Here is a 23798-nt window from a genome sequence, read left to right as displayed (position 1 = left end):
TGCCTAGCGCCATGGATCTCACGGCGGTCCCAACCACCCGAGATCCATGGCGGTATGCAGGGTCCTGATACCGTTGGCGGTCTAATGACGACCGCCGGGCTGGAGACCGCAATCTCCAGCCCAGCGGTCTTCACCGCCATGGCGGTCGGAATGGTGAAGTGGCGGATGACGCGGTCATAATTCTATTTTTTTTTTCGCCGGCCTGTTTGCGGTCTTACCGCCGCTTTACCACCGACCGCCAGGGTCGTAATGACCCCCTAAAGTCTGACTTCCAGACAAAGAGATCAAAGGACATTTTTGAGAATATAAAAACAGATTGCAGAAATCAGGAATATTTCATTTTTGTGCTGGCTATATAGGCTATAGCTGCTCATATTATTACATTTCCCACTATTCCCATCTGGTAAACTAATTATCTGCATCTTTTGTTCTATTGTTCCATTCCTCTTCTTCATTCATTATATATACATATCTTCTTCCTTTCCCGATTATTGTTTAATTATCTAATGAACCATTCGAAAGGAATGTAACACTTTTGTAAAGCGATAGGGTAAAATCAGTGACAGCTGGGCAATTCAGGGGAGGAGCACTGCACTAGTTTTAAAACACTGTGTATAAAATGGAAGGTTCAGGACATGCTCAAAAGGGGTACTCTTGCAAATGTAGCAGAATAGTCCAAAAGAGGAGAGAAGGGCTTTGTGTAAGGACAAGGCAAATCACAGAAGATGAGAACTTGTCATTTCAACAATAACATCAGTATTTCTTCAATTAAAGAAAGGGGGTAAGATATAAAGGAGCGTAGTATGGTATGAGTACAGAACTTAAGAAAATAAGCCACATAAACAATGCATTCACAGAAGGAATATAAGCAAGTATAATTATGAATAAGGAAAGGGACATAACCTAAAATACGGCCTTGGTACTGAACTAGAGGTGTAGAGCAAAGTCAATGAAATAAGAGCAGGAAACTGTAAGAGGAGAAACACTGTGATTATCCATAAGAGAAAGGACTAGAAGAAAAATCAATATACAATAGAACGAGGTGTCTTGAATAGATCAGCACTGATGCTTTGATCAAGAAGCATAGCATTATGATGGTATGTCGAGGGAAGCACACTGCTATTTTAAGAGGAGCTGTAACATTGAAAGAAATAGGACCTTGCCATTAGGTTAAGCAGTGGGCCACTCACTATGGTGGACACCCTGACTATCGACACCGCAATACATCATTGTGTGATGGCACACAATATCAAACACAACATAAAATATGGATGGTTAGGTAAGTCTAGATTGTCTATACCTAAATCCACATATATCTACCTATGTTGCTAAATAAATAAAATAATTACATTTGTATGTATATATACATGTATCTTCAAGGTACAGAGAAGTGCAGTTAAAAATAGTAAATCTGCAATTCCTTATATGCACTTACCTTCTGATATTTTGTCCCCGGATATTCTGTTCATGATATTCCTGTACCACAATATTCTAGGGGTTGATATCAGGTAGTACAACCCTTACTAGGGTTATTAAATTAGTGAAGGCAAAAAGAGCAACTGACATGAGCAACATGATCACTGAGTCCACTGCATAATAAACTCCAGAAGAGGTATCAGCCATCTACTATCTTTGCCAGCAGATACAGATAGTATCTACATCCACAAATATAAACGAAACATCCATCCCCAAGGTGAGGATTATGTCAAAATAAGAACCCTAACACAGTCTTCCTGGTCTTATGTAACAGCTCCCTACATAACCCATGTTGCGCTATTATAACCTGCAGCATAAAATTCCAGCATCCGCTAAACTATTTCACAGCATTGAAATTACTTCTGCCAAAAACAAAAATAAATTCTATAAGAGCAGTTAAGATATGGCGATTCTGACTACAGTGTACCACGCATTCATACTTAAGATACTTAATGTCAGTGGGAACTTCCATCCTGTTGTGAATATTGCAATAGATATCCTATAAATTTGGACAGCCTTAGTTTTATTCTACAGTCATTGTTCTGGGACAGCCAGGGTGAGAAGAACATATGTTGGTGCATTTATATATTTAAAAAGCATGTATAAATGTTGGGAAACGAAAATCAAAAATGCAAGGTGTGGATGATAATTTCTCTCTCCTTACAACTAAAGATAGAAATCCTAGCCTTGAAACAGAAATGAGGGCAGTCCCACCATAAGCGATCTTAAATAGTTTGATGATGGATACATAGGATGATATGACCTTCAGCTAGAGGGATGTGCATTCTTGACAAAAATAAGATCCACATTCTAGCACACACTGTGGGACAAATAATACTGGTTTGAGATGAGTGTTTCTTAGGAATCTCTAAGTAACATATGTTTGTAGTTTTAGTGGCCTTCTTAGGTGCGCTCTATGGATGTATGATTAAAAGAGTAAGAACCTGGGAGAGAAGGATTGCGAGATCGGTCTTTCTTCCATGATGAGGAAGAGGGAGTAGGATAAATAGCAGGAAAAGAGAAGGATTGGGGGAAGGGATAAGAGAGATCAGTGATAGGTGAGCTGGTGGGGCCTGTAGAACATATCTAGAGGTTCAGATCATAGCAATATTATACAGCAGAGGATTCACAGTAACTTTGGTACAGATGTGAACCATGCAATGAACATGATCTCCTGTGACAGTTGTTGTCTCACAAATACAAATATTACAAAATTAAGATACACTTTAGTGATGCCAGAAGAGGGAATTCCTTATTCGGACATTTTAAGGTCTTAACCATCACTGGCAAAAACAAATGAAAGAAATGGAAATACATGTAAAATAATTCTGTGTGTTAAACTGTAGTTCAGGTGGGGAGAGACTTATAAAACCCAATAGACATTACAGAGTAGAAGAGTGCTAAATTACAGATTGCCCATTTCCTAACATCAATTATACATTTATTAAACCATTCATCACAAAATTGCCTAATATCACAGATCATCAAATAGGACATAACTATTGGGGTTGGGCAAACTAATCCTCCATATCTACATCATTAGACCAAACTCAGACAGGCATACATCCAGGTTGGCAAGGTTGCGCTCATGGTCTCACAGTGGACTATAGCATATTTTCCATTTTGAAAGGGGAAGCGATTTTGAATTTAGAGAACAAGCTATAAAACACCCCCTCCAGATAAAACAACAGTTCTGTGAGGGATAAAACAATGCTGTACCTTTCCAGGAGTTTGGTATAAAGGCCAATGCTAGAAATGGAAAATATAGACACAACAATGACTGAGGAGCATCAGGGATACTAGAAAGAAGGATGTACATTGTCAATGTAAGGGATTAAAGGTCGGACTCATCAAGGATGGGGGAATTTCAGGAATATGAGTAAGACTGTACCAAGGACATTGGACATTGATCATAGAATAATTAACACTTTAAGATGTAGCTGCCTTAATTTTGGCACAGAAAAGATCTCTAGGGTCTTCCAAAAGGGTGGTGCCACTAGAGTTTAATGCAGTAATAATCTCCTAATAACATAATACTCCATTGGCAATCCAGTGACCTAATGCAGAATCCTTGGGATTTGTGGATGGACTGCAAAGGTTTCCAATTCAATTTCTCATCATTAAGTGATAAAAGTGCCTGTGACTTATATTTGGTGGCGGCGCCTCCCCCACAGGTTAATGTTGTTAACATAAATGATCTAAGGAATATTGACACTGGTGTGCCTCATTTCTGAGAAAAGCAGGAAATACATAGAAAATGGTATGTACTAGGAATGCAATAAGTGTTTGAATGCCTTGTAAGGGCGGCAACGCCTCGTCAGGGGTAGTAAGTGCTTTATAAATGCATTTTCAATTCAGTACATTAGGGATGCTCCATTAATCAGTGGCAAGATGGCTCAGCGAGATAAACATGTGCCACTGAGACCATGTGAAGACCATGTGTGTGTATGGGGATCTCCCAGACAAGATTTTAAATCCCAGCACAGCTGAGCTGTCCGCTGAGTACCATTAAACCGAGTAATCCTGGCACCTGTTATTTACAAATCTTAGAACAGCAGTAGTGTGGTACAAAGCGCTATAGAAGGCAGACGTGCGTGAGCAAGAAGAAGCATGGAAACGTGTTGAGAATACTTATGTTTGGCTGGCTCAGAAGGGCTGGGCTCATCTAGCCACTACAAGGTAAAATACAGTCCGGTTTTCTGAACATACATAATTAATATGTATCAAGACAAACAGTCAATTTCATTGAAATTTATTTTCATGTTTTTTATCATTTTGAAAAGTATCTTGGGTTATTATTCAATGACTGAATGAGCCTGTCCTATTTAAAAGAGAATCATCAGGGTATAAGTAATGTATAGGTAGGATAAAACGTGAACTCGACTTAGACTATCCCTTCACCGTCTGTTCTTGAAACATAAAACCCTTCATCTTTATTCATGCTTTTTTTCATAACCAACTTTATTGAGTTTAAACCAACATTATGACATCATATCACTTCGGGGTGTCCTATCTCATCCCATTTGGGATGCCCCCCACTCCAGAGTAATTTTTCTGGAGCATCTCCAGCCCACCCAACAACCTTAAGAATGGTGACCATTTGTTAAACCTGAAAAACTCCACCACTGTCCCTAAATTTTGTCATGTTTCTGCAGGCATCCTCTGGCCTTATTGATGGGTTCCTCGTTTTTTGCACATCAGTCAATAGCAGCAGTTAATTTAGAGATGCTAGAGACTGTTGATTGGGTCCAATATTGAGCTATGCCTCTTTTATCCAGAAGTGTGGCGATTCCAACCAGGGTCCACTCCACACTGGTAAACACCAAGTCCTCTGCTATGCACAGCAGATCAACTCTTGGGGTAAGCTCACAGGTTTCTCTAAGATGCCTATTAAAATGTCAACAATAGCACTTTAGTATGACATTATAATGGGGCAAGCCCACATCATATGGAAGATGTTAGGGTCAGCCAAGTGGCACTTGGGCATTTAGGTGAAGTGTGTTTACCTGCCAGCGAGAGCCGCCTGGGTATAAGATAGGTAATGTGTAGGTAATTTAATTGGGTGCACCTGAGGTGGGCTGGGATGGCTATAATATCGGGAGCCATTAGGGAAGCACATCAGTCTGAGTCACCTACTGAGCTCACCCACTGTTCCCAATTTTCCTTCAGGTCATCAAATTTGATGGGGGGATTATGTGTCAGTGTCCTATAAATCTAGGAATTTCCCCCTTTTCTCAATGTGCCCTGAAGTAGTCTGGCTCTGAGATGATTACATTCCAGGAGGTATGGCATGGCCTCCCGGTGGCAGGCTAATACATTTAATAATTGTAGATATTTATGGAATTAGGTGGAGGAAAGCGAAAAGAAGAACTGTAGTTCCTGGCACGCTTTCATAGTGGACCCCTGCCAGACATCCCCAAGCAGTGTGATGCCAATATTATCCCAATTAGAGATGCCCTGCAGCGGCAACACCTAAGACATCCAGGTCCCCCCCTATACAGGGGTCTGCTGCTTGACTCACTTGTTCCAGCCCATCATCCGGAGGGTGGCGCGCCATTTCTGGACCACCACCTGGGTGGGATCATGAGGCTCCAGGGCAGTGTGCCTCCATACAGTAAGTGTCACCAGCTACTCGTTGTTTATGTCTTTGGCCCACTGGAACTGCAGAAGGGTCTTGATTCTTGTAGGTTCTGCCTTTATCAAGGTAAGGGCGGCCCTTTCTGGTAGCCACGGTGCTGCCGACAAAGGAACGCCAAAAAAGCAGTCAGTGCACTCCTGAAGGAGCCCAGAGGAAAAAAAACCAAAGGGAAAAACCTCTAAGGCAGGAGCTCCCTGGAACAAAAAGAAGCAAAACGATGAGTCTTCCAACAGGATAAAACAATACTGGAAGAAGATGGTACAGGCAAGGTAAATAACTGGAGAAAAGTTTGCAGGAGTGACGATCACCACCAAAGGAAGTGTTGCAGCGCAAGGAGAACAAGAATCACTCACCTTATATACCCAAGAACAGGAAATGACCAACAGGAAGTAGAAAGTCACCATATTGGATTGGGAAAGAAACATAGGAACATATAGAGAAAATACGCCATTTTAAAAAAGGGTCCTAAGGCATGTAGGAAAAAAGAAGGCATGCTGGGAAAAAGAAAGAACATGGCTGCTGAATGCACACATAAAAACCTGAGGAAAAGAAGAAAAAGAAGAGAAAAGAAAAAAAAAGAATACGCTCACCAGGTAAGTGAGGGGTAGGGGGAAGGTGCCATAGTATTTTTGAGGGCACGCCGCACCCAAGACTCGCTGAGGCCCCATGCCCACATTGGGGCCTCATGCGAGAAAGTACAGAACAAAAGGGGGGTGGCACGCCAGGCCGCCACGAACCGCGGCTGTGCCCTGAGCCGAATGCTTGGCTCGTGCCGCGGTCAGCCGCAGCGCGACAGTAAGTGCAGTACGTTGCCAAGACTAAATTTGGTTAGTTTGAGCCTATTGGCAGAGTCTCCCCAGCCTCCTGTGAGGCAACTGTTAATTACTAGGAGTTGGGATGAGCAGTAATAGAGCCATACGTATGCATACATATACAATGCCCAACCCCCCTTTATATGACAGTTGGAAGCATGAAAGAAAGGCTATATGTGGTGTCTTCTTGCCCAGAGGAAGGGGCAAATGTGAAAGTTAAGAGTTAAGAACCACTGCATCGAATCAGGGAAAGGTAATATTGATGGGTATACAGGAAGCACGGATGGGTCACCATTTTGAACAGTGCTATTTTGGCCAAGATGTGGAGCAGGAGTCAGAACCAAGCCTTAAAGTCTTGTTTCTTGAGCATTTCCAGAGGCATCAGGTTGAGAGGCTTTAAGAGCTCTGGCAAAGTTGAAATGTGAATGCTGAGATAGTAAAAGCTGAGACACCAAATCGGGATTTGATACTGTCTTGCATTGGGATATATGACCCCAGACAAAGGCACCAGGAGTGATTCGGTCCAGCTGGCTCAGTGTCTCAATTCATCTCCATAAAAGGATCTTCATTATACTAGTGGCTGACTTGTTGGGGTTACTGACATATAAAAGAAGGTCATTCACATAAAAGGAGATGTGGTCCTCCTCGCCGGTAAGCCACTTCCAGCCCCACATCTGGGGCGCCATTTCTGGACCACCACCTGGGTGGGATCATGAGGCTCCAGGGCAGTGTGCCTCCATACAGTAAGTGTCACCAGCTACTCGGTGTTTATGTCTTTGGCCCACTGGAACTGCAGAAGGGTCTTGATTCTTGTAGGTTCTGCCTTTATCAAGGTAAGGGCGGCCCTTTCTGGTAGCCACGGTGCTGCCGACAAAGGAACGCCAAAAAAACAGTCAGTGCCCTCCTGAAGGAGCACAGAGGAAAAAAAAAACAAAGGGAAAAACCTCTAAAGCAGGAACTCCCACAGCACAGCATCTACAAAAGGCATGGAGTCAAAGGCATTTTCTAAATCGACAAGAAGAAATGTGTGAGCAGCAGTGAGAGCAAGGTGGAGCCACCTAATGCAGCGTCTAGTTCTGTGACTGGGTATAAAGCCAAATTGATTGGGATGTATCAGGTCATAGAGCCAGGGCTTTAGCAAATATCTTCAATTAAGCATTGATCAGTGAAATTGGCCAAAAGGAGGATCAGCGGTCAGGTGGTCATCCAGTTTCAAGAATGACCATTATGATTGCTAGGCCCAGCCCTTTGGGGAAGGGTCAGGTGGATTCTGCCTCCAAATACATATCCAATAGATGGGGCAAAAGAAGCTCCTGAAACTTTTGATAGTATTCACTCGGATATTAATCCGGGCTGAATGTTTTACCAGAGTGTAATTCAGATATGGTGTCCCCAATCTCTTCAAGAGTGAGTGGGGTGTCATGAATGAGGAGCTGTGAACAGGAGTGGGGGTACGGGGATGTCAGGCAGTACAGGATTATGTAACTCCTCCAGGGCCTGTGAGTGGGGCGTGTACGGGGACCGATAATAAGTGGGAAAGTTCAGAGTTGTTTGGTGTAGTGCGCTCAAGTGGTCTTGTATCTCAGGGACCACTCTTGATGCTAACCCACCAGTGGTCAGTCATTGTAATAATTTGCCTGACTCGTCCTCGTGTTCGCAAATGCCTGTCAGGCTTGCCTAGCTTCCTCCATTGCAAGCTGTCGAAGAGAGATCTTATCAAGCTCAAGTTAACAAAGTAGGTAAGGAAGGGAGGTGCATATGCATTATCTTTGAAGATACAGGATCTGGACTTCGAGATCATGGTGCTGCCAATGTTGGAAGGGACTGCATGGTTTGTGCTGCTCAAACTCACTGGTATGCACTTTTGTCTGTTATGGCCCCAAATCATTGACATTCCTTAGAACCCATTTGTCCATCTCCAAATATATATCATTCACATGCCTAAGTGTGCTTTACATTCTTCCCAACTAGCAATTGTATGTATTTTTTCAGAGTAGGCGGAAGCCTATACCTGTGCACGAGCAATGCCATTAGAGTTGCAAAGCACTTACTTAGGGACTTCATTGCACGTTTTGCAAACCTGAATCACTTATTGTGTGACCAAGAAAGACACTTCATTTAAGTCATAGTGCAGGAGATTTACAAAGCTTTAGGGATGGATCAGTACTTCCACTGCATCTATCACTCTGAGTCAGCAGGCAAATTGGAGAGAAATAACAGTACACTCTCAAAAAGGATAGTAAGGATCTGTTCAGAAACTCAGCTGGAGTGGCCCAGGACCCTGTCTCTAGCTCTGTTGTCCATTAGGGTTGTACTTAAGCAAAAAATCAAGTTGAGTCTGTGCAAGACAATTTTTGGATGCCGTAGGATGTTACCTTCAAACTCTCCCATCTCAGCTGTCAAGTCAGACTTACAATTGAATGATGATGCAGTCATCCAATACTTCAGAAAGCTTACATGCTTTCTTTATAGATTACGTTTTCAGGTTCAAGCTGCCTCACCTGAGTGTACAACGAAGTGTGATATTCCATCCAGCCCAGTGATTAGATCTGTATCCAGATTCATCAGAGATAGGCTGTTCTGCAGCCTCACTGGCACAGCCCCTATCAGGTGCTACTCATCACTAACTCAGTTGCCAAGTGCCATGGTCTGGTAATGGTCCACACTTGCCAGATCACAAGTGCTGTACCTCCCAAGACTCCTGTCAGATGGTGATTGCTTCCGGACCTGCATAAAGCCTTGTGCAGTGGTCCTCTGCTGGAGCCGTTCCTGATGCTAGTGGGTCAGATTTCCAATGTCCACCCTTCTCATCTGCATCACCAACGCTGCACAATTGCCCCTTGCTATTATCTCCTGCACCTGAGGTAAGCAGCCATCTCCTGGATACTGGATCGATCTGTGGGTGTGGCCCTCTATTTTCACCACTGCCCTTGGTCTCTGGCTCTTACATCCTTGCTGTAGAATGGGGAGCTATCAAGAAGCCTAACTGTACTGCTGCTGAAATTAAGCAAAGCTGCCACTCTGTATATGAAAAAAACTACTACATACTGTTCCGTGAGAAATATCATTAAATGGATAACCTTTCTTCATGCTGGATCTGCATGCATTTGCCTGCTGATTTTTCTGGGTTGTGTCTTTCATCATAGTACTACTAAGCAACAACGAAACTTCATCTGTTCTGTCATCCCACAGAATTTGCAAGACTTTGAATAGTAACAATCCCACAGGCCTCTATAACTCAACATTACTCACTTAGCCTTCTCAGATATAGGTCAGTTTTTTTTAATATCGTGAGACAACTAACTGGAGTGTCTTTGTGGGCCAGAGTGAATTTGACATAGTTGTAGAGACAATATACTATGAAGCAACACCCTATGAACTCTGCCTTCCCCCTAGCCTGGTACTCACAATGCCAACATCGAAGGAACTATGCACATATCATCCGTAGCAGAAGAGTCTATCCCCCACTGAGAATTGTCGTGGTCTGTTACCCTGGCTACATCATCCACACTGTCAGACACTCTGCAGTTCACCCTCTACAACAGCAGCTGGGGTGCAGTGAGATTATGTGAAACAAGCAGATTATTCTCTATTTAAGTCCCTTACTATGGCAAAGATAGGCCATTGAGAGAATAGACACAATGTTCATATACTGAAAAAAGTAGCTAACGTGACTGCCATTTCCCTAGGTGTAATACACGGTTAATTAGATGCCAAGAAGACCATGCTCTTGCACAATAGAGAGGCCTTAGATTACATCCCCATAGCCAGTGGGGGAGGTCTGTGTGACAGTCAGCTCTGAGTGTTGTATGCATCTTCCAAACATTTACCATAGCATACACAATCACATTAACCCCTTCAGAGCCAAGGATATAACGGTTACGTCCTTGGCTGCGGCGCTGAGGCACCAAGGGCGTAACCGTTATGTCCTGAGACCAGCTCACAGGGGAAGCGCTAGCGCTCCCCCCTATGTGCCTCACCTCTGCACCCCCACTGCAGGGATGGAAGGGGAATTGCTTCCCCTACCACCCCAACCCCTCCCCACACCCCTGTGGCATCTAATGACGTTAGCAGGCCATTGTGCACTGACCTCATCAGAGGCCTGCCCAGCGCGGATTGGAGGAGAAATGTTTTTGCATTTCTCCTCCGAACACATAGAGGGGCAGAGAAAGGCATCAAAGGAAAGGAAAGGCCTTTCTTTTCCTGTGATGTCTTTCTCAGTATTTCTGGTGCCCGATCGCACAGCAGAAATGCCCACTAGACACCAGGGAGTTTTTTTTCCCATTATTGACATGAGGGGAGCGGCCCCTTGGGCAAGGTCCGCTCCCCAGGGGCCAAATTATTTTTAGGCCATTTCTTCCCCATCGGCCTATTTTTATTAGGCCAATCTGCCCCCAAGAGGGGCAGAAACCACTAGACACCAAGGATTTTATTTTTTATATATTAGTGAATGATGGGTGCGGCCCCTTGGGCAAGGGCCGCACCCCAGTGGGGGCAAAATATTTTTAGCCCTTTTCTGCCCCCCGGGGGCAGATTGGCTTATTAGAATTAGGCCAATCTGCCCCAGGGGGGCAGAAACCCCTAGACATCAGGGATATATATTTATTTTGTTAACCTTATGTTTTTTATATATGAGGAGCGACCTCTTAGGCAAGGGTCGCTCCCCTAGGGGGCAAATTGTATTTAGGTAATTACTGCCCCCCTTGGGGGGGGATCAGCTTATTTTTATTAGGCCAATCCGCCCCAAAGGGGGTCAGAAACCACTAGACACCAGGGATTTTTATTTTTTTGTGTCAATTTCACATAAGGGGAGCGACCCTATAGGCAAGGGTCGCTCCTCTGAGGGTCAAATGTATTTTAGGCCTTTTCTGCCCCTCTTGGTAGCAGATCGTCCTATTTTTATTAGGCCGATCTGCCCCCAATGGGGGCAGAAACCACTTAGGCACCAGGGATTGGTGTGTGTGTATGTCTGTGTTTTGTTTGGGGGGCAGCTCCTTGGGCAAGGGTCGCTCCCCATGGGGGCACATTACTGTTGGCCACATCTGCCCCCCTTGGGGGCAGATCGGCCTATTTTTGGAAGGCCCATATACCCCCAAGGGGGCAGAAAGCCCATCCGAGACCCGGTAAGATTTGTTTCCAAAATAAGAGGGTGGTGGTATGGCTATATCCCCACCCCAAATAAATGGAGCCAACGTTGTTCTGCCCACCAGTGGGCAGATAGGGCAATTACTCCTGATCCACACCCCGGGGAGGGCAGAAAGTCTACGAGATGCCAGGGAATTAAATAAAGACAAGAAATAGTGGGGTGGTGGGAACCAACCAGTATGGACCTGGTTATGCCCCCACCCTAACTGAAGGGGGTAACAGTCTTTCAGCTCTCCCCCACACACTAAAACATCTCATCCCACGGCAAGCAAGAGGACATTTGATTATTTTAGGTTTTGGTTTTACATTTGGGCCATGAGAGCTTGGCTAACTCTCAAAATCGTCCCACTTGGAATGGTGAGGGCTGCACTTTTGGGACTTCGGGACTCTGCCATGTAGAAAAATCCACAAGTCCAGGGTGGTTTGCTTCACATGCACCTTGCACCATTTTCTTACCCACAATGCCCTGCAAACCTCCAATGTTGCTGGAAATCACACATTGTTTCCCCATTTTTGTGATAGAACCTTCTGGAATCTGCAGGAATGCATAAAATTCCTCCCACTCAGCATTGTCTCATCTATACTGGTAAACATTCTGCCCCACTTGTGAGTTTGTTTTTTTCCAACTGCCCTTTTGGACCCACTTTGGTTCCCCCTCTGTTTTGAAATGTTTTTGGCTCTTTCCTGTCACAGGCACTTGGCCCACCTACACAAGTGAGATATCATTTTTACCAGGAGACTGAGGGGAACGTTGGGAGGGAGGAAATTTGTCCCGGTGAGGTGATACCACACAGAAATGTGGGACAAATGTGATTTTTTAGCTAAATTTGAGCTTTGGTGAGGATTCTGGGTAAGAAAACACTGGGGGATTCACGCAAGTCACACCTCCTTGGACTCCCTTGGGTGTCTAGTTTTCAGAAAAGTCTGGGTTTGCTAGGTTTCCCTGTATGGCTGCTGAGCCCAGGACCAGAAACGCAGGTGCCCCCCGCAAAAACAGGTAGTTCTGTATTTGATCATTTTGATGTGTCCAGATAGTGTTTTGGGGCATTTCCTTTCACGAGCTGTAGGCCTACCCACGCAAGTGAGGTAACATTTTTATCAGGAGACCTGGGGGAATGCTGGGTGGAAGGAAATTTGTGGCTCCTCTTAGATTCTGGAACTTTCTGTCACCTAAATGTGAGAGAAAAGTGTTTTTTTTGGCCAATATTTGAGGTTTGCAAAGGATTCTGGGTAACAGAACCTGGTGAGAGCCCCACAAGTTACCCCATCCTGGATTTCCCTAGGTGTCTAGTTTTAAAAAATGCACAGGTTTGCTAGGTTTCCCTAGGTGCCGGCTGAGCTGGAGGCCAAAATCCACAGCTTGGCACTTTGCAAAAAACAGCTCTGTTATCTTTGGAAAATGTGATGTGTCCACGTTGTCTTTTGGGGCATTTCCTGTTACGGGTGCTAGGCCTACCCACACAAGTGAGGTACCATTTTTATCGGAAGACTTGCGGGAATGCTGGGTAGAAAAAAATGTGTGGCTCCTTTCAGATTCCAGAACTTTCTGTCACCAAAATGTGAAGAAAAAGTGTTTTTTGGGCCAAATTTTGAGGTTTGCAAAGGATTCTGGGTAACAGAACCTGGTGAGAGACCCACAAGTCACCCCATCCTGGATTCCCCTGGGTGTCTTGTTTTCACAAATGCACAGGTTTCTTTAAGTGGTAGGTTTCCTTAAGTGCCGGCTGATCTAGAGGCCAAAATCCACAGCTTGGCACTTTGCAAAAAAACAGCTCTGTTTCCTTTGGGAAAATGTGATGTGCCCATGTTGTGTTTTGGGGCATTTCCTGTCACGAGTGCTAGGCCTACCCACACAAGTGAGGTACCATTTTTAGCGGGAGACTTGGGGGAACACTGGGTGGAAGGAAATCTGTGGCTCCTTTCAGATTCCAGAACTTTCTGTCACCATAATGTGAGGAAAAAGTGTTTTTTTGGCCAAATTTTGAGGTTTTCAAAGGATTCTGGTTAACAGAACCTGGTGAGAGCACCACAAGTCACCCCATCCTGGATTCCCCTAGGTGTCTACTTTAAAAAAATGCACGTTTGGTAGGTTTCCCGAGGTGCCAGCTGAGCTAGAGGCAAAAATCTCAGCCAGGGACTTTGCAAAAAACACGTCAGATTTCAATGTAAAAATGTGATGTGTTCATGTTGCGTTCCCTGTCAGGAGTATTAGGCCTACCCATGCAAGGGAGGTACCATTCTTATCGGGAGACTTGGGGAAACACAGAATAGCAAAACAAGTGTTATTGCCTCTTGTCTCTCTCCACATTTTTTCCTTCCAAATGTAAGACAGTGTGTAAAAAAATACGTCTATTTGAGAAATGCCCTGTAATTCACATGCTAGTATGGGCACCCCGGAATTCAGAGATGTGCAAATAACCACTGCTTCTCATCACCTCATCTTGTGCCCATTTTGGAAATGCAAAGGTTTTCTCGATACCTATTTTTCACTCTTTATATTTCAGCAAATGAATTGCTGTATACCTGGTATAGAATGAAAACCCATTGGAAGGTGCAGCTCATTTATTGGCTCTGGGTACCTAGGGTTCTTGACGAACCTACAAGCCCTATATATCCCCACAACCAGAAAAGTGCAACAGACATAACAGTATATTGCTTTCAAAAATTTTACATCGCAGGAAAAAGTTACAGAGTAAAATGTGGAGAAAAATTGCTGTTTTTTTCACCTCAATTTCAATATTTTTTTATTTCAGCTGTTGTTTTCTGTAGGAAACCCTCGTAGGATCTACACAAATTACCCCTTGATACATTCAAAATGTTGTCGACTTTTCAGAAATGTTTAGCTTTCTGGGATCCAGCATTGGTTTCACACCCATTTCTGTCACTAACTGGAAGGAGGCTGAAAGCACAAAAAATAGTAAAAATGGGGTATGTCCCAGTAAAATGCCAAAATTGTGTTGAAAAATTGGGTTTTCTGATTCAAGTCTGCCTGTTCATAAAAGCTGGGAAGATGGTAATTTTAGCACCACAAAACCTTTGTTGATGCCATTTTCATGCAAAAAACCACAAGCCTTCTTCTGCAGCCCAGTTGGGACACGAGGTTGGGATACTGAATCTCCCATGGTTGTGCTATATACGTAGGTCAGAACATGATTATGTAAATTCACATGAAATAGAATTGTTCTTGACACAAGATTGGAGTTATCAACACTCCCAGGATTACACTCTGTAAGTTGACTTACACTTGAAAAAACAACCATACATGAAACAAGTTTACTTCATGATACAAGGTTGGAATGACTGATACTTCCAAGGCTGTGCTGGGAACAAGGATTGGAGTTAAGCGGCACTCCCAAGGCAATCTGGAAATAAGGTTGCTTTTGATACACAGGGATCAAGTGCACTCCCAAGATAAACAAGAAAACACACTAAAACCCAGTTCAAGCCTGAAGTCGTAAACACTCCTGAGGTATGCTAGAAAACACAGTATCACTCAGTTCAAGGCTGGAGTCGCAAACACTCTCAAGGTATGCAAGAAAACAAGGTAACACTCAGTTTAAGGCTGGATTTGTAAACACTCTCAAGGTATGCTAGAAAACACGATTACATTCAGTACATAAATGGTAGTTATAGGTTGGTTCAGGAGACAGACTCTACTCCATGAGTAACACAGTTCAGAAAAGCAAGACTTAGAGAATGAGTCCAAAGCAGAAGCAAGGCGATAACAGATAGATCTGCAATGGCTACTAATGATTAGTGCACACTAACCTGGGGGCAAGTACTTAACCTGGAAAGCACTTTACGGTTCAAAGGTAACAGGTGGGTCGCTGCTAGAAGTTAGAAAAGAGGTAGAATCATAGCTCATGGAGGGATATACTGGAGGGTTCTTGGGAGTCAGGATCTCAAAATCATTGGAAAGGACCTGGAAGACTGGAACATCATGTGGTTTCCGAAAGACTTAGCAGATGGTGAAGAAACAAGAATGCTCAGGAATGAAGCGAGGAAGGTCCGGGTGACTTGGAAGATGAGTGCAGGGATGAAACTTGCACTGAACAGAAACACAGGAGATCCAGGTGACTAAGGAGGTGAGTGCAGGGAAGTTGCTTGGGTGGGACTTGACGGGAGCTTGTGCGGGTCCAGATACTGGTATGAGGCCAAAGCCCCGATGAAAGTTCAAAGGGGCTTTTTATACAGGAAGCCAATAGTGTTCCAGAAGATCACGTGCCTCACATGGAGGCTTCCAAAGGAATCTGGGAAATGTCATGTGTTACATACAAGTGGGAATGTCTTAACAGCAGCAGGTGCAAACAATAATTGGCAAAAACAAGTACAACGGAACCCAGGTGCATGATGGTACAACCCAATGGTTCGCAATAGAGACATGACTATCCTAAGAGGGCATGTGATATCTGCAGGTGCAAACCAGATGATAGCCGCATAGCAACACACAGAGGAGGGTCAATGGTTCAGGCCTAATGGTAATGTAGAGTCATGGAACATTTGAGACGAAAAGCGCTACAGTGGAAGGAATGACATGAGGCCAGTGAGTAATACCCACTGTACATAGGGCACAAAATTGAGTAGTGACAGTCCCCCCTTCCTCCTTCCCCCGGCAAAGGACGACCCAGCGTGCGATGCGTGTCATACTGACTTGCATGAAACAAGCAAACCAGGCTAGTGGCATGAATGTTACAAGCTAGACCCCACAAATTACTCTTTGAACCTATTCCTTTCCATGCAATTGAATAAAACAAGGTACCCTTGCAAATCTAAAACTCTACGGATCTCAGATTCTGAATTATCTTCCAGGGTCACAGGTGACTGCAGAGGAATGGGCCGAGACTGGATATGATATGGTCTGAGAAGGAAAGCATGGAACACTGGATTAGAGCTGAACTGTTACAAAATTAATCACTTTTTCAATCTAAAAGGGTCTCAAAAACGAGCTTGCATTCTACAAGGACCATGTAGGTTTTGGTTTCTTGTGGGAAGCCAAACCTGATTTCTACTTTTCTAGTCTGGAGGTTGCTGAAGGTTTTTAGTAGGAGAGTCAGAGAGATGTTTAACAAAATCTTATACTGCAGGAGCATTTTCAAGGTTTGTTACAAAGTATTCCGGGATTCTACATGGATGTATGCCAGTAACACAACTGAAAGGGAAAATCCCTGTAACGGTGGAGCATTATTTTAAGCGAACTCAGTGACTGTCAACAAAGACTCCCAACAATCGGGAGAAATGGTCACAAGACATTGTAATGCATGCTCTAGAACTTGATTTATCCATTCTGTCTGTCCAGCTGAGCTCAATGTACAATAATGTACAAGGATTGCACCAGAATCTTGAAAAAACTGCAGGCTTTTTTTAGACACAATGACCAAAGGTAGCTTGGGCAATTGTACAATGTATTAAACAAATAACCTTGCAAGGGTTCTGGCAGTAGGTATTTCTTTAGGATCAATATAATAGGCCATCTTGGAGGAAAGATCAATTATAACCAAAATGATAGTATTACCATTGGTGCTAGGAAGGTCGGTAATTAGTACCATACTGATGGCATACCAAGGATAAGGAATTGTGGACACTTAATTCACTTAGAGGGGCTGTTAGAAACGGGGTCTCTAGTTGGCAGGGGTTGGTACCCCATCCAAGTAGGGACCCTCTGGTCAGGGTAAGGAAGCCACACAGCTAAGACAACCCCTGCTCAGCCCCTTGGTAGCTTAGCAAGAGTAGTTAAGCTTATCTCAGAGGCAATGCATAAAGTATTCGTACACACACACACACACACACACACACACACAGTAACACAGTGAAAACACCATAAAAATACTCCATACCTGTTTAGAAAAACAGCCAATATTTATCTGAGTAAAACAAGACCAAACCCACAAAAATACAACATACACAAGTAAAGATACACATTTTTATTTGAAGATTAAGGGGGTCATTACAACATTGGCGGTAAAAGCCGCTTATTGCCGTGCAGAAGACTGCCAACACACCACCGCTGCCGCGGAATTCCACCACAGCTATTATGACCCACAGCTCGGAATCCGCCAAAATTTAGACACCCACACAAGCACGCCACACCAAAGGTCAGTGATAACAAAACCAACACTGTCACGCCAACAGGAATACGCCCACACTATCACGACCCACGAATCCACGCGGCGGTCTTTCAACCGCGGTATTCCATTGGCGGTACACACTGCCACGCTCAAAATACACACACACTTACAAAACACACCCACATTGTACAATTCCAAATACACACACCTGATACACATACACACACCACTCCCACACACTCAATACAATATAAAACACACACCCACATCACCCACAAACCCCTACGTCAAAAATTGCGACTGAAGGCCAGAGAGAGACACCACCATCTACAAACTAGCATCCACAGGCACTCAACACCATCACTCACACAACATCCACGCACAAAACACCACACACCCCTAAACATCACCCCACAAATCACAACACACACCACCCAACACATCACCCACACCACCCCATGGCACCGCAAAGACACCCCAGGTTTTCTGAGGAGGCGCTCAGGGTCATGGTGGAGGAAATCATCCGGATAGAGCCACAGCTATTCGGATCACAGGTGCAGCACACCACCATAGCTAGGAAGATGGAGCTATGGCGCAGAATCGTGGACAGGGTCAACGCAGTGGGACAGCACCCAAGAACACGGGATGACATCAGGAAGAGGTGGAACGACCTACGGGGGCAGGTTCGTTCTGTGGTACCAAGACACCAGATTGCAGTTCAGAGGACTGGCAGCGGACCCCCACCTCCTCCCCCAGAACTAACAACATGGGAGAAGCATGTCAGAGTCACCAGATCCTCGGGTTCTGTGAACGCTCCCAACACTTCCACCACAAGACAGCTCCAATACTCTGATTAGATTTGTCACAGAGTCTAAGAGAGTCCAAGTGGGGAAAAGGGGATTAGGAAGGGAACAGCTGGGAAGGAGACCTGTAGGAAGCAAAAGGTTAAAACACAGAACATCAAAATAACATCTCATGAAATCAGTACTATGCTATGACTCTACGCATTGTCATTCGGAAAACATGAACAGTCTTAAAATGACTAGACTTTTAGATGAGTGAATACCTGTGGGGGAAAGCAAGGGAGGTTAGATAAAACTTTCAGATTCAAGTACTTTTTTAGCATGAGAATCAGGAAACAATCTGAGTAATTTCTGAACCATCATATGAATCTTATTTTAAGAATACATATCAGGAACACACAGCATTACATCTAGAACTCTGGTCCTTTTGTGTTCTCTCAAAACATTGGAAAGTGAATTGTGCACATTGCAGGTTCTCATATAAGTATTACACACCATAGAAGGATTGTGCACCACGAATACACAACGTAGATTCAAGGAATAAATCACGCGACTTGTCAACTCGAATACTACCAAGTAAATGCCTTAGAATGGTAGTGCACAGTAAATAACATTAATTAAGCACAAGGAAAGAATAGCGCGTCTTGGCGATTTGAATGCCACCACGTAACTGCCAAAAAATGGTAGCGCACAATGAATAACATGAATTAAACACAAGGAAGGAATCGCGCGTCTTGCCGATTCGAATGCCACCATGTAACTGCCAAGGAATGATAGTGCACAATGAATATCATGAATTAAAACACAAGAAAGGAATAGCGCGTCTTCCCGATTCGAATGCCACCATGTAACTGCCAAGGAATGGTAGCGCACAATGAATATCAAAGGTTAAGTCACTAGGAAACGAATTGCGCGCCTTGCCGATTCGAATGCCACCATGAAACTGCCAAGGAATGGTAGCGTACAATGAATATCATTACGCACAAGGAAAGAATCGCGCGTCTTGCCGATTCAAATACCACCATGAAACTGCCAAGGAAATGGTAGCGCACAATGAATGTCATGAATTACGATCCAGGAAAGAATCACGCGTCTTGCTGATTCGAACACCACCATGAAACTGCCAAGGAAAGGTAGCGTACAATGAATATCATGAATTACTCACAAGGAAAGAATCGTGCGTCTTGCCGATTCGAATGCCAGCATTCAAATGCCATGAAAAGTCCAAACGCACATTCACACGCGCAAGAGCAAACTGTTTAGCATGAAGAATTAGGCCTAAGAATTCGAGTGTCCTCGATTATGGGGTTGGGGGCCCAGCTCAACCTCCGTCTTACCGCCCTGAATAAGGATCACTACTGTAGTATGAAGGGCAGAGACCTGGAAGATCAAGGTAGGCCTCCGGAACAGGAGCTCAGGAAGTTGCTGCTTCTCTGCACTGGGACCTCTGAATAGTGAGCACGTGGAGCTGGGCTGGCTCCCTTTTATAGAGTCTTGGCCCAGCTCACAACCACACCCAGGCATGCTGCAGGGAAAGCTTCTAAAAGGCCCTGGAAAGGGACCACACCCTGACTCACTCTAAAAGCCTGCAGCAATACACTGCAAATGAACAGTATTTATAAGCACCTTAAGAATGAGTCTTCAGGATTGAATTCTGCAATGCAAAAGGTTAAACAATAACATATCAGCACAATGCATAAATTACATTATCTTGAGAGTGTTGGGTTTTTCCATTCTAGTCGCCCGTAGAGCGCGCACTGTCCTGGTGTTGACAGTACTCCCCTCTCCCAGACGCGCTCTGGGGCCTGGTTTGTCTGGATTGAGATGATGAAAGCGTCTCACAAGTACTGGAGCATGAACATCAGATGCGGAAACCCATGAGTTACTTTCAGGGCCATAACCTTTCCATGAGATTAAGTACCATAGGTTACTCCCTCTCAGTTTAGAATCCAACACTTTCTTGACTTCGTATTCTTCTTCCCCCTGTACTAGAACAGGAGCTGGATGAGGGCGGACCTTTTGGACTGCCTTTTTTAAGAGGGAAGTATGGAACAGTGGATGAATCCGTAATGATCTTGGCAACTGCAGTTTATAGGTCACAGGATTAATTTGCTGAAGGACAGTGTAAGGACCTATGAATTTGGGGTTGAACATGTGCTTCTTCTTGAAGTCTTTATGTTTTGTGGAAAGCCACACTTTGTCACCTGGTTGATACTGCGGTCCCTCACAATGTTTCTAGTCATAATGCTTTTTGTATTTTTGTTTGGCTTTTTCTAAATGCTGTTGAATCAATTTCTGTGTTTGATGCAAATGTTGAATGGTTTCTGCCACAGCTGGAGTAAGATAACTTTCTTGAGGAATTGTGATGGGCAAGGTATCAGGATGATAGCCAAACAAACCAAAGAAGGGTGTAATGCCAGTAGAAGTGTGGAAGGAGTTGTTGTAGGCTAACTCAGCTAACCAGAGCATTGATATCCAAGAATTAAGTGCTTTTTCAGCGTAAGCACGTAGGTATTGCTTCAAAGTCTGATTTAGTCTCTCCGTTTGACCATCTGTTTGAGGATGGTGGCTAGTAGATAGTGTAGATGTCACTTGGAGTGTTTTACACCATGTCTTCCAGAAGTTGGAGGCAAATTGCGACCCCCGATCGGAGAGGATCACTTTTGGCAGTCCATGATAACCAACCACTCTATTCAGTAAGATAGTTTCCAGTTCACTGGAGGTGGGCAATTTCTTACAGGCAATGAAATGTCCATATTTCGTGAGACTATCTACTACCACAAGAATTACTGAATGCTGTTGAACCACTGGCAGACCAGTAATAAAGTCTAAAGAAATGCACTCCCATGGACGACTTGGGATTGGGAGTGGGTGTAACAACCCTTTCGGTTTTGAATGACTTGGTTTAGTGCGAACACAGACTTCGCAGTTGTTTACCATTGTTTTTACATCTTTTGTTAGGGTAGGCCATTAAAAATAGCGTTGGATTAATTCAAGACTTTTAGGAGTACCTGGGTGACCTGCCGTGGGTATAACATGCAACCAATGAAACACTATCTTGCAAAGTTTGATAGTGGGCACGAACAAACGAGCGTAATGAAAGGGTAGTCCTTGCTTGATTGACCTTTTGGGATCTGCTTGGGCCCACGTCTGCCATTTTTCATCAGTGAATGAATTGTGGATGTCTTCAAAGAAATCTTCAATTTTTATGATACATAGGACCTTGTCAGGAGCAATGACAGCTCTGTAGGTTTGAACTGCAGGCAACGCGGTAGACTCTTGGCGGGACAAGGCGTCAGCTTTGCAATTATCTTTACCAGGCTGGAAGGTTACCACAAAATCAAACTCGGCAAAAAACAACATACAGCATAATTGCAGAGGAGTCAAAAGTCTGGCAGAACTCATGAATTGAAGATTGCGATGATCAGTATATACTGTGACAGTATATTTGGCACCCAACAAATGATGTCTCCATTCTTTAAAGGTGTCACGAATCGCCAGAAGCTCTTTTTCAGCAATGACATAGTTCTGTTCGTCTTTGTTCAACTTCCGAGACATGTAAGCTACAGGATGAAGTTGACCAGTGTCTTTGTTTCGTTGTGACAAGACTGCTCCTATCGCCACATCTGAAGCATCAGCTTCCACTATGAAAGGTCGATCCGCATCTGGATGAGTCAAGACTGGGGCAGTGGAGAAAGCTTCTTTCAAAGTTGAAAAGGCTTGATCGGCTTCTGGGGACCATACACATTTTTCTTTCTTTCTTAATAGCTTAGTAATTGGAGCCACTGTCTGGGAGAAATGATTTATGAACCTCTGGTAAAAATTTGCAAACCCCAGGAAACATTGTACATCGCGAACAGTCTTTGGGGTGGGCCAATCAGATACAGTTTTTACTTTCTTTTCTGCTATCACCATACATGGAGGGGTAAGGATAACCCCTAAAAACTCAACTGTGGTAACATGAAACTCACACTTGGTTAGTTTGCAATATAAATGGTGCTTACGAAGGGCTGTCAGAATTTTCTTGACATGTTGAACATGTTCATTTTCACTGTCTGAGTAGATCAAAATGTCATCAATGTAGACTATGGCAAATATATCGAGGTACTCTCTAAGAACATCATTCATGAAAAATTGAAATGCTGCTGGAGCATTGCACAGACCAAAAGGCATGAAGGTGTATTCAAAAAGGCCATATCTTGTTTTGAACGCTGTTTTCCATTCGTCACCTTCTCTCATTCTGACCAAATGATAAGCCCCTCCAAGGTCAAGCTTTGTGTAGATTTTTGCTTTCTTTACTTGTTCCAGTAAGACTGGAATTAGGGGCAAAGGATATTTGTTCTTGATGGTGATTTTGTTCAAACCCCTGTAGTCGATACAAGTTCGAAGTTCTCCATTCGCCTTCGCAACAAAAAACAAAGGAGAAGCTGCAGGAGACTTAGAGGGGCAAATTAAACCATTCTCTAAGAATTGATCCAAGTATTTTCGTAAATGTTGATTTTCATGTTCTGACAGGGCATACACACGACAGTTGGGAAGTATCGCACCTGGGACTAGATCAATTTGACAGTGATAAGATCTATGAGGAGGTAAGTTTTCTGCTTCTTTCTCATCAAATACATCTTCATAAGATGAATACTGTTTGGGCAACTGAACTTCTTTCTCTGCGGTAGTAGCTATGTAAGAGTTGTGAACTTCCGATTCTTGAGTCCTTTGGAGACATCGTTCTTTACATAGTGCAGATGAGAACACAACCTTTCGTTCTGCCCAATCAATCTCTGGATTGTGATGAGTTAACCATGGCAAACCAAGGATAATCCCATACTGGGGAGCATGGATCACGTCAAGGATAAGTTTCTCTTTATGTTTCTTTCTTTCATTTTTATCTTCACAAATCACCGACAAGGGGACAGTCTGAAGAGTTACCGGACCTCCAGTCAAGAGTTTTCCATCGACTGCCTGGAGGATTTCTGGGGTCTTCTTTTCAATACATGGGATCCCCCATGCACGAACCAATTGGGCGTCAACAAAGTTCCCAGTAGCCCCAGAATCGACTAGAGCCTTCTTGAAATAGGTATTTTTCTTAACCTGAACTCTTAGTCCCAGTTTGAGATGTCTAGATTGTGAAGGGTCCACAGTGACACCCAAGAGCAACCCTTCTCTGCATCTTGGGTGTTTTAGTTTTCTGACTTGACTGATGCCTTGGCTGCAACCTTCTGAACTGGACCTCGCTTGTTCTTTGGTTTGATTGAACAGTCTGACAAAATGACCTTTCTGTCCACAATAGAGACATTGTCCATTTTTTCTGCGTAGGTCCTTTTCATCTTTGGTCAAAGGTCTCCTGATGGTTCCAATCTCC

This window comes from Pleurodeles waltl, chromosome 9 (genome assembly GCF_031143425.1).
Source record: "Pleurodeles waltl isolate 20211129_DDA chromosome 9, aPleWal1.hap1.20221129, whole genome shotgun sequence".
Lineage (NCBI taxonomy): Eukaryota > Metazoa > Chordata > Amphibia > Caudata > Salamandridae > Pleurodeles > Pleurodeles waltl.
This window is presented reverse-complemented; position numbering follows the sequence as displayed.